Source organism: Apis cerana, linkage group LG10 (genome assembly GCF_029169275.1).
Source record: "Apis cerana isolate GH-2021 linkage group LG10, AcerK_1.0, whole genome shotgun sequence".
NCBI classification, from domain to species: domain Eukaryota; kingdom Metazoa; phylum Arthropoda; class Insecta; order Hymenoptera; family Apidae; genus Apis; species Apis cerana.
In genome coordinates this window covers 2102112-2114268 of record NC_083861.1, presented here as the reverse complement: position 1 = coordinate 2114268, position 12157 = coordinate 2102112, and the positions used below count along the sequence as shown (strand labels likewise).

The following is a 12157-nucleotide window of genomic DNA, read 5'->3' as shown; positions in this document are numbered from 1 at the left end:
GGAGAAACACGTCGAAGGAACGGAACGCGTGAGAGCGTGTGAGCTTTCGATATCTCTCTCTCTCTCTCCTCTTTTTATCCGCTGAGTTTCGAGGGAGAGGGACGAGAAAAGGAGGAAAGGTTAAACGGTGTAAAAAGCGGGGCGCGGAGCCAATATCGGGACGTGTTGTTTTCCATCGATGCGCAACCGCGTGAGGAATATCGAGCCGGAGTGCACGCAGCCCGACGTTGATTAACAGTGGTCTCGCGATTAACAGTAAATCACAGAGCGCATCGATTCAGCCTTCTCGTAACCGTATCCGTGGCCCGTAACCGACCGGTGACTATAACCAGCGAACGGTACCATTTAAGTAGCCGAGCCTATTGATTTTACAAAGGATCTGGACAACCGTGCACGGCCCGATATCGATTCTATCCCACGAGCTCGCGTGATCCGGGCCAAGGCTGGCGTTACAGCCGTTTACCTAAAGGCCCTAAAGTGTCTCGTTAAATTTCCTCGAGAAATTTATGCATCTCTGATTATTTCTCCCTCTCTCTCTCGCTTAATCACGCAAGGGAAGGAATATCCTCGTCCTAAAATCTCGTGTTTATCCCGCAAAAATTTGCGAGGAAATTGCTCGATGGATCTTGGAAGAAGATTTTATTCCGCAGTTTCCAAGATATGTTTCGGATACTTTCGTTCAATCTTTGCGAATATCTCCGCTCGAGATATTCGTCTCGATAACGAGTTCAGGTAAAGGGATTTTACGGAAACGATCGCCCCCCTCTTCCGTGAAATTTCTTCCCATGGCGAGGGGGGAGGATTCCCTCCGCTTATCGGCAGACGCTTATCAGATAACGCGCCAGCGGCTACCGGAGGAGTCGTATTGCCGCGCATTGATATGCAAAAATACCGAGGCGGGAGCGAGCAAAGAGGCGGACGAGTGCATAATCTGGCCATCGACGGCCTCGTTGGTCCCGGCGGACGTTGCACAAAGGCTCACGCGTACACCTCGTACCCCAGTTTCCACGAGGAGAGTCAATATTTGCCTGGCACTCGTCCGTTAATGAAGTCGATCGACCTGCTCCAAATATCGGCTTACTGGTCGAAGCCGGTCTGCAAGAGGAGCGATCACGAAAGGGATCGAGGAAGGAGAGAGACAGGGAGGGAGGCACCCTTTCGTCGTACCACGCGCGCGTCCAGGGGCACGTCGAACGTTTACGCGCCATTAAACTCGAGTCCCGTGTGACGTTTATCCCTTTATGAGAGTTTTTCTTCTTTTTTTTTCTTCTTTTCCAACGACGATCCCCGCGATGACTTCCTCCACCTTCCCATTGTGACCCCGACACCCCTTTCGAAGGAGACCCCTTCCTCGGCTCCGAGTTGTTTGGGATCTTCTCTTTGTGGAATGGATGATAGAAGAGAATGACGAGATGGATGAAATCTGATACTGGATTGTCGGATTTCTTGATGTTGATTATACGTAGAGGATACGATTCTTGGTTTCGATTGTATTGGAAAGGAAACGATTCGAATTTATAAAATTTATTGTTCGTGCGATCTGTAAATTTAAAATAGTCTTGAAATTTGTTCGATGGTTAAAATTCGAGAGAGTTTGTTCCTCGGAGTTATATAACTTGTATAATTAATTCGAATCTTTTACTTGTTTCGAGCGAAGAAAAGTTGGATGTAACGAGATAACGGACTCTGAACTTTCGTAACCAGCACGTAACTAATAAATTCCCATTATTCCCATATACGCATTATCGCACGAATCTTGTACCTGGGTGTCGTTCGAAATTTCGACAGTCAAAAATTCTGGCTCCGAGCATTGTTAAATCACGTGTGATTTAACGCGTGAAAAATTCGAAGGAAGAAAGGTAGGGAAGAAAAGTTCCGAGAACCGACCATAAACCGTGTCGCGCTGTTCGCCGTTCCATTTCCTCGAAATTAATTTTCCCTCCCTCCCTCGATGGAGAGCCTCGACACGCCACGAAAGGGACAAAAACTCGGAAAGCGTGCCCGCGAGATAATCGTCCAATTAAACGGTTCGAATAATCTTTCGTCGATTCCCCACGGCGATGGCAGCGCCCTGCCTCAAACGAGTTTCCCCGAGTGATGTGCAATTATACTCCTTTGACAGGAGTGGTTGACGACTCGGTGTCGTTACAATTCCACCATTACCACGCTCCGTGAGAAAGCGTAACCCGCGATTTAATTAATTGGCGGTTATATTAATTCGCGAATTTACGACCGAGTTAAGAATGACCGCTTGATTACCGGCCGCCGTTTGATATACGGCCGGCCATTTTTCCCGCTAAGTTAATGAGTTAATGAGTCCGGTCGAAAGAACGAGTCGATATATCACCGTGTGCACTGTGCGCACTGAACGCGCGGCGTCAAGGGAATTTCTCGCACGAAACTCAGCCGGGTGCTCGGGCACCGGTGCTCCGCGATCTTATCGCGAGGCGCAGTTACGCGGCCACGAGCGCGTGGATCATGCGGCCTGGTTAAAATATACCGACGATTATGCCCGTTTATCGCCAATTAGGGGGAACGAACCGGACGATTTCGTTTGCTATTACCCGAGGCGCGATGCTTGGAACAAGATCGTTTACTGCTTCTGGATTACTTTATCGTAGGAAGATGGGTGTTCTCGGGCGGCAGGGGAATTCCTACGGGTTGGCTTTATTACCATATATCGATAAATTAGGGATTATTCGTATTAGATGAAGATCACGGGTGAAACTTGCGGTGAATTTAATTTTGATATACAATGTCGAGAATAATTAACGATAACGTGGCAAGAGTGTACTCTAATTGCAAAATTAAGGGGATAAAATAGCTAATTAATATCTGTAATTTGAGATCAAACGGAGCGATGTCTTTTCAATATCATTTCTTTTTTGTAGAATCTCGAATAAAAATATTACAACATTTGATTAAATCCCGTTCGACTAACGGGATTCGTAAAAATTAATTTAGCCATTAGCTTGGAAATTGCTCTTACGACTTTTTAAAAGGGACGAAGATGGAGGAAAATCGGTTAGAAAGGGAAACTGGAGTGCGACGAGAATGCGGGCAGGAACAGGTCGCGCAATTTGTATCGTTCTGGATGCGTTTTTAACGATCGGTTTGATGGATGATGGCTGCGCCTCGCTGGCACGTCGATCGAGTCCTTGAAAAATGATGCTCCAGATCGTTGTATGCGCTATTCAGACACTCGAATCCACGGATTGTCACTCACACTACCACCGAGATCCGAGCATATGGCAAGGGAGGACGGCAGGAGCTTCTTTTCGGTTAATATGTTTTCGCGATCCATAAAGCGCCCGGTTGGGAGTCAAAGACAATTAATAACCTTCTGCAGGATCATTTATCGCGACAGTTTAGCCCCACGAAGCCGAATCCGCTGTGAAGGAGAAACCTCGCTGACGAACCGACCAAGAGTATTGTTCATCTCCTCGTCCCGTGACCGATCCAATTTTTAACACCGTCTCTCTACCTTCCTCTCCCTCTCTCTCTCTCTCTCTCGATTTTCCTCAACCACTCGAAGTTAATCGACCAACCCTTGCCGCCTGTGAGAATCCTCTTCTGGAATAGCACACGAGGAATTCGTTATGCCGAGGAATTGTGAGAGGGGTTGAGGATCTCGAGAATAGTATATATTATTCATCGAACAATAATTCTCTCCCAATTGTTATATTTTCCGTAGGAAAAATGTGATAAATGTTTCAAACTTTCGGTCCGTGATGTGTGCGCAAAGTGTACGAAGTGAAAACCGTCTCGTCGGTATGAAAATAACGATAAGTTACGAACGTCTCGCTAAGGAGAAGAGTAAAGACGAAATAATAAAAGCAGGAGATGTGGAGGGAGGGGAGATGCGTCGAACAGATGACCTGTATCTAATATATATATATATATCCATGGGTGTATATATATACATAACGACGAAGAATTTCTCGCGAGAAAATGGAATTATTATTAGTTGAATAGAAGTATCGAGAATAAACGATACATTAACATTTTATTCTTATGGACTCGTACAATTATCATTGGCTACAAAATTGAATAATACTTCTCACCCATTCCCATGTGTGGAATCGTAAATGGAGAAGGCCTGTGAAAAGCCTTCGCACGGCGGAATGTTAAATTATTAAACAATGAGGAGGCTCCGTTTAATGGAGCCTTTTGAAAAATCTCTGTCAATTTGCTTTACATATGGGCAAATAGCAACAGAATGAACGTACAGTCGTAAACTTCGATTTAATCGCGCTCCTCCATTGATTTACGCTCGATTTTGAGCACGGCCGATTTTACGCGCGCGCTTTTCTCGCCGGCGGAACGATCCGCGACGCGGGTCCCTATGCAATTTAATCTCCTTTTATTCGACGATTAAGCGCGGCGTCGTTGATTTACGGTATCGTAAACGCGCGACGCAAACGGCCCCAAGGATATCGCGTCTCGAAATTGTCTCGGAAGTTCGAATCCGACCGTGCGGATGGAAAATTGTTCAACTTGAACGCCAGTTTCGGGATACGGTTCCTTAAATTTGTTTCTTATATTTTCCGAGAAATCGCGCCAAATTTTTATATCTTTACTTAAAAATGTTGCTTTGATCAAGTGTATCTCTGGAAGATTTTTAAGCCTTTCGAGTCGCACAGTTGCTTTATGGGGAAATTGAGAGGAAATGAATTATGATATTCGAATTTTCTCGGAATTTCTTTCGTAAATATGCGGAAAACGTGGAAGCGTATTCTATCGAAAGAATTCTTCTCACGAGAAGAAGTTTTGAAATGTGTGGCATTCGATTACTTCCCTCGTATCTACAAACTTACATTGTCTTATCGTTCGTATGGGATAATCAACCATATTTTAAACAAGCGTCCATTTACATTTGACTACGTTTCGAATGAATTTCTTCGACTGTAACTTTCCTGTGTTCGCATGGAATCGCTGATAAATGGAAATAAGTGTTCCTTTAATGCGATACGGAATGAAAATTAAATTTCTATTCTAATCTCTATAAACAACCATTTCTTCGCCTTCTTCGAATAGGAATAACTAATCGCGTAAAAGAAACGTTTCCTACATTTCTCGCATACTACGCGCGGCACACGATGATGACCGTTAAATTTCTTTTCGGTGAAAACTGTACCATTTTTCCCGCGTTCGCACGGGATGATCGACTATTTCTTTCACGTACGAGAAGCAAGATAAAAGAAAAAAAAGAGGAAAAAAAAAAAACGTCGGAACGTATTCTCGCTTACTTTCTAAGCGATTGGCTAAGTCGCGTCGAACATACGATAAAAGCGAGTGTTTCCCTCCTCTCTCCCTCCTCCCCCTCCCTCCTTCCCTCCCTCCTTCCCGCTGAAAATGCAAATGGGAGGAAGCGCGGAGAAGTGTGATTCCCTGTAATTCGCGAATTATCGCGTATCAGATTAGAAAAGTAACGGATCCGTAGAATCGAGCCATTCCCTGTACCGTTAAATGCATGTTCCAGGGGACTGTCGAGATAAGGACTAACTGGAAAACGCGCCATCTTTTTCTAAACACGAATATTGCTTTCTGTCGAATATGTCGACTGTCAAAAAAAAAAAAAAAAAGAGAGAGAAAGAAAGAAAAATTTCGATTCGACGTGACCAGTTTTCAACAGATTGGATTCAACGGAAGGATCACCTGGACAACCTGTGTTTTTTCTCTTCAATGGGAAGAATGGGAGAAACGAGAGTGCTTAATATGCGGATTCGTGCGAGGTTTTACGATTTCGATTGTAGGGTGAAGGGGTGAAGGCGAAGGCGAAAAGGCGTTAAGTCGGATCGCGCACCCCGGTCGGTGACACCGAGGGGTTGGCATGCAAATGAGGATCGACGATTCTTAGCCGACTTACCGGAGATCGTGACCAAGGGATCCGAGCCGTTAATTGTCCCTTAAAAAAAAAAAAAGTACTGTCCCATCGTTCGAATTAAGATTGGATCGTTATTTCCAGACTTCACCGTCCTCGATGAAACTTTAAAGCTATTATTTATATTCACGCTTTCTCCCCGATCGTGCACTTTTTTACGAACTTTCACCTAAAAAAAGCCACGGATCCACGGAAATCCTCCGCTTCTTCCTCCTCGAGGAGAGAATTCATCTCTCTTCTCGACTCGGATTTACCGCTTTTTAAACACCTACGTGAATACGCCAAGAAATGTAGGTGAATAAATAGCGTACGAGGCTTTATTTTTCAAAGGCTCTTCAAAGCTTCTACAGATGTACAAGTGGGTAATAACCGTATGAAAGGGTAACAATGAGGACTGACACACCGCAACCAGGTTAAAGAGAGGATAAGAGAAGGAAGAAGACAGAAGGGGGGAGGTGTGGAGGGGGGCAATAAATATATTTTGACATGGGAGACCCTAGACATGGGCACCTATGCATAGTAATTGTAACGCTCCGCTCGATCTGTCTCGCTTCCCGCCTCGTTCCCTCTTCGTCGGCGCACACGTGCGCGCGTACATACGCTCCCGTCCATGACTCTTGCTCGCTTTTATCCAACGACAAAAGTGTCGGCCTTTGTGCGGACCGAATTACGCCACTGTCTACCAGTAGGCAAATATTATAGCAACAGGATACCGCTCTAGGGGTGAGGACGATAATGTTTTCATTTGCGACTAACCCTATATCCGACCGCATCGTTTCGATAGTTGGTTTCGAAAGGAGTTCGAGAGAAAAGGGACGAAAGGCACACGAAAGTGTGCGGTTGATGATATTGTTGAGAGAAGGGAAGGATGTTTGTTCCGTTGAAGGGATGCGATCGAATGCTAAAATAGCGTCTATTCGATCAGATGAAACGAATTTTCGATTATCGTTAAAATAATTAAAAATTATAAATTAGAAGAGGACGTGGAAGATATTAATCATATGATTCAACATTTCTTCAGAATTGAATAATTGATTCTGATCAATTATCAGATAGGATCTCCTCCACTTCGTAATTAGGGAGGATCTTGGATCGAAAGCTCGAAGTGTTAATAACAAAACGGGCGGTAAACTCGCTGTTATTCGATGAGATAACTACGATCGATCGAATCGCACGCGGCCTCACGGTTTCGCAATTATAATCCAATCAAAATTTACTAGTCGAAGGGATATTTTTTACGGTAGAGCGTACTTAGGCTGCTATTACGTTGCATTATCAATTTCACGCCATGGTATAATCGCGAGCAACGCAGACACTTTGGATGTAGACTTTAATTTACGAGGGATAAATGGAGCGGTGAATGGACTGTAAGATTGACGAAACGCCGGTGATTACCGGCTGAACGCGAATGATTTATTTTCTAGTTTTTATAACTATCATTAGTCGGTCCTTTTTTTTTTTCTTGTCCCCTCCCGTTGTGTCTCCGCTTACAGTTTCTCATCGCGCGAGACACACGATTCCATTTTCCCTTCCACGATGCTCCAAGTTTTGGTAAACAAAGAAAAGAAAAAAAAGTACACATTCGTATTATTGCAACAAATTCGCGAATAGAATGGGATATGGGATAGTGATGGTATTTATATAGGGTCACAGATTCCCAAAAATAAAATAAGAAGCGAGGGGAGACTTGAACGCCCGTGGCAGAGAGCAATTCAGAGCGGAGACATCAACGCCCGCATAAGAAACGCAGTCACTAAACGAGCAACGTGAATATAGTTTCACTCACCTTAGAGTTCAGATGATAACACTACGAGCAGGCTAACCGGTATCTCGGTTCACTATAAACGAACAAAAAAAAAAAAACTTTTTTCCTCTATGTATATATATATATATATATCTAACTGTCCAAGTCCTCTTTCACACGTTTCACACCATAACCTTCCTCCTCGACAGTCGAAAAATCTTCACGTTGGATTCTTGAACGACACACACTGCCCGGAAAAAAAATGTTCCCAATGTTTCTCTGGTCGGTCACGTGGCGGTGGCTCGTACACCGCACACTACTGTGCACACGCGTACAATCTTTCCAAAATCCTGGGCGATAACGATGCTCGGCCTCGTTCCTCGAACGTTTTTTCAGCGCGATGTCACGCGATCGATTTACACTTTTTCTGCTTTCTCTTCTTTTCCTTTCCTCTTTCTCTGCTTTTTTTTCAAAAGAAGGCACGCGACCGACTCTCAAGCACCGTTCCCCTCGATGCAAATCCTGCGACTGAGCCCCCGAGTAACTCTGCTCCGGATGATCCACGCTCGTACTCGCGTGGCTCCTCTACTCACCGCGCCTCCTTCTCTCCAATCGTCTCTCTTCTCCGTCCCTCCTTCCCTGGCCGTCCCCGATCCAACGATTTTTTTCTTCCCCCGTGTCTCTCCCTCTGTTCTCGTCTCCCTCTTTCTGTCTCTCTCGAACATCCACGATCCACGGTGCGGCCACGTCGATGGACGGGAGAGGACTGGCGCTTCGCGATCGCTGCGACCTGTTCGACTGCATCGAAGGCGCCTAAGTAGAGCCACGGGTTCACCGACGGGAACCGATTTTCCCCCGTTGGTAGGGGCCATTCGTACCTGCCCCTCGATACACGCCTGTACCCTGGCCTGCCAATGGGCCCCGGCTGGCCCCTGTCTCTCCGCCAATCCTATGCGGCCGGGTCCCTCGAGACCGGCTGTCCAGGTGCCACCCATCTCTTCCCCACTCGGCCGAGGTCGTGCGCTCCTCCACTCTCGAGCCTCCACTATTTCACCGCGTCGCCGGTGATGCCCCCGCAGAGAACCGATTGCCGGCCGAGCGCGCTGAGCTGCCGACCTCTCCTTCTCGTCCTTTCCTTCAGACTCGCGTTAATTTCTCGCCCTCCCCACTCGTGCAACGATTCCTTCGTACTCCCTGTGAATATGACCGATCCGTGAAGATCCGCGGACCTGAAATTATACACGCAAGTATTAATAAAAAAGAAGGATCGATAGGAGGACAGGTGCTTCAAACACCGCCAATCCTCGAGATTCGAAGGATCCCCGGTAGATGTGTTCTCTTTGTACCTCCTTCTTATCTATCGAGACAATCTAACGTCGTTCTTTCCTTTTTTCGCTTTCAATCCAATATCCTTTCTAAAGTTTCGGCTTAATGAACCCGTCCCCCTCGGTGTTTACACCACCTCCGCTCTCCGCCCGAGTCGTAACGTCTCGCTCCAATAGCGGCGTGTGTATCTTGTACACACGAGGAGAAGAGACTCGCCCATATAATTTAGTCCCCGGGCCGCAAGACGTAAGCGGCCGTAATCATAGCTATTATCCGCTCGCTGCTTCAATTAACGTACAGATCCGATAAACACGGTTGGAGAGGAGAGGCGCGGAATCGTTGATCTTGTCGCTTTTTCGTGCACAGGTGCGGGGGACTGGGAACGGTTCGACCTTGCGAAATCGGCCAGGGCGATTAGACGAGTCGTAGGGAAGAGGAGGGAGAATGGAATGGAAATGGAGGTGAGCGAGGCGGGTTCGTGGATTCCGTTTGGGTTTTTGGATACCTTGGAGACGCGTTTATATCACGCGTTCGAGATATTTTTTTCCAAGGTGGCACTCGTGTGGAATCCCATATACACAGAGTTACAGAGAAACTGGTCGACCCAATAAAATGTCGAAAGGCGTTCAACGGGGGGAGGGGAGGGGAGGGAGGGAGTAGGAGGGCAGGAAGGACGGGGTTGGACGGCGCCATAAATTAAAGAAGATGTCCACCCGTAGAAATTAAACCATAGAAACTGGTTTCTGAAACGTAAAACGATTCTCTCCTTCTCTGCTCTCGATCCCTCTTCTCGGAGTCTCTTTTTCTCCGTCTCGTCCAACTCCTCGCCTCATCCTCGCCTCTCTGTCGCTCCCTTCGACCCCTCTACCCGCGCCTTGACCCTATGAATCCTCGTGAGGCCGCTGCCTTTTTTGTGGTCGTGTCTCTTCTCCTCGGAGCTGTCTCTCGCTTCTTCCTCGTTTAACGACCGATTTCATTTTATCGAGATAGCGCCCGAGGGAAGAAGAGGAACGGCTACGAATCTGGGAAAGTCTGCTCGATGTTCGATCTCTCTGGTCTTTTTTTTCTTCCTTTTTTTTCCTCTTTCTTTTCTTTTCTTTTCTTTTTTTTTTTTACGAGCCTGATAGCCGATGATGTCCATGTCGGATCTAATGTGCTCTGCGGTGAACAGATACGGACTACGAAATGTTTCTCGAGATTTTGGAGAATCCCGAAATGAGGATTGCGTCAGGTGGATAGATCGAGAGGATCTCGATCTTTTTCGTCATTCGAGCGAAAGACTTTGATTGGTCGAATCTAAATATACGCGCGAACAGATGTGATTTAGATAAACGAATATTTAAATAGCGTTACAACGGGAAGTTGTAATTTGATAAAGATCGAATCAATTTTGTATGTAAAGAAAATAAAGAACATTTTAATATTTTTAAATTTTAAATGTTAATCGTATGATGTTTTCTTTTACTTTAATCGCCGTATTATTATTTCCGTTTCAATTTTATATTTATAATCTCATCCGCGAAGCGTGGAATAGAATTTAGATAAAAATAAATAAAAATTGTAAATAGAGAAAACGAATGAAAATATCCTTTTATATCCGTGTAACATTATATATCATATTTATATCATATTATAAAATTACCACTGACCATTTGTATTAATATTATTTACAATATTTACAACTTTCGATTGTATTAACATTACATTTAAAATTGAGAAACTTGTCTAGAAACTTATGGATAGAAATCTTTTCCGCAATAAATTAACTCGAGATCCTCATTCGCGCAAAATCATCGTGCAAGCCATTTAAAAAACGTCCCTGTTACGTAACTCTCCCCCTCTCTCTTTCCCCCTCTTCTAAAAAAAAGAAGAACGGATATTATATCGAAGCGTCATAAATAATTTCTTCGAGTGTCGGCCAACGGACAGAGGCGACATGAAAGAGCTTCACGGTACGTCCGACGGTGTGTATCAAACACGAGAGGCGCGGCCAGCTACATCAGATTCGTGATCAATTGGTCGAAAATAATCCGGATGTATTTTCGTCGTTTTGTCCATCGTTGTCTCGTCCCTGTGTGTATGCTCGTTCATGCAGAAGCCCTTCTCGAGGAGGCAGATGGGGCTAATATGAACTCGATTCTGCCCCCGAAGATATGAACTCATTCTTTCCAGAAGGTGTCTGCTCATCGACACGGAAGGAAACGAGATTTATCGTCCTCTCCCGAACACGAACAGCGGTCACCTCCTGTCGGGTAAAACGGTTCGCCGTGACATTTTTCAAGACCTTCTAACACGAATTTTTTTTATACACTTTTCTGTGACGAACGACAAACTGTCGTGATCATTAATCTACCGTTTTAAATTGTTTTGAATAAAATGGAAAATCGTAGAAATTATAATATGCTACTTTTATAGAGTATTACGAATTAGTTAAATTCTTCCTACATTCTTTTCTCTTTCTTCGAATAAAGTGATCGTTAAGATAGTATTAAATTTATATTATTCTCGTACCGATTAATTCGCAATGAATAAAATAATTTCAAAAATCCCTGCTCAAAGCAACATGTTACACTTTACATATTATTTCCCACAGTATTAAAATTTTGTAATAAAAAATAAATAATAACAAGAATAAAATAATCTCTCTCCCTCTTTCTCACACGCATCCTTCCGCGAATCCTCGAAAGACTCTCGATCCACGAATCTCGACTCGGATCTCTGATCAATCTCGCCGCGGCACGATCGAGCCGGATGATTACAATCCGTTGAAATTCAGGCTATCCGTGCCGCTGAATTATGACGTTCAAGTATGCCGTGTCGGCTCTCGAGCTGGATCGGGCCCGCGGTATTCCCGAGATTTCAAGAACGCGGCGACGATTAATTGAATTCCGCGGGGTTGGCACATGCGCCTGCGCCGTGCACCGCTGAAAACCTGCCGCTCAACCCCATTAATCGAACGCGTACGACGGAATGTCGTATACTTCGCGCGACGTTTTCTCAGCCGCCGCGACGTAGTTTACGTGCAACGTTGCCCGTCGTCGTCGTCGTCGTCGAGGTAATCGATTACCAGCGCCGGATTATTAAGCGTCGCCGAGTTCCTCGCGAGCCGAGGAAACGCGCGAGGAGGTCAAAGGGACACGTATGGGACGACGCGAAAACTTCTCGAGTATCTCACGCGCACGTCTCGGCTTGCGCCGGCGTTG

General features: G+C 45.3%; 1 protein-coding gene across 12 annotated transcripts in view; it reads right to left on the bottom strand.

The window, feature by feature from the left end:
• Positions 1 to 12157, bottom strand: part of LOC107994194 (protein embryonic gonad-like) — a 94840-nt gene that overhangs the window by 24793 nt on the left and 57890 nt on the right. For 11 of the 12 annotated variants that reach the window (XM_062081071.1, XM_062081070.1, XM_062081073.1 and 8 more), the window contains one exon: positions 7671 to 8857. The gene's annotated coding sequence lies outside the window, so the exon portion shown is untranslated. The remainder of the gene's footprint in view (positions 1 to 7670; positions 8858 to 12157) is intronic. The other variant, XM_062081074.1, reaches the window with a different exon arrangement.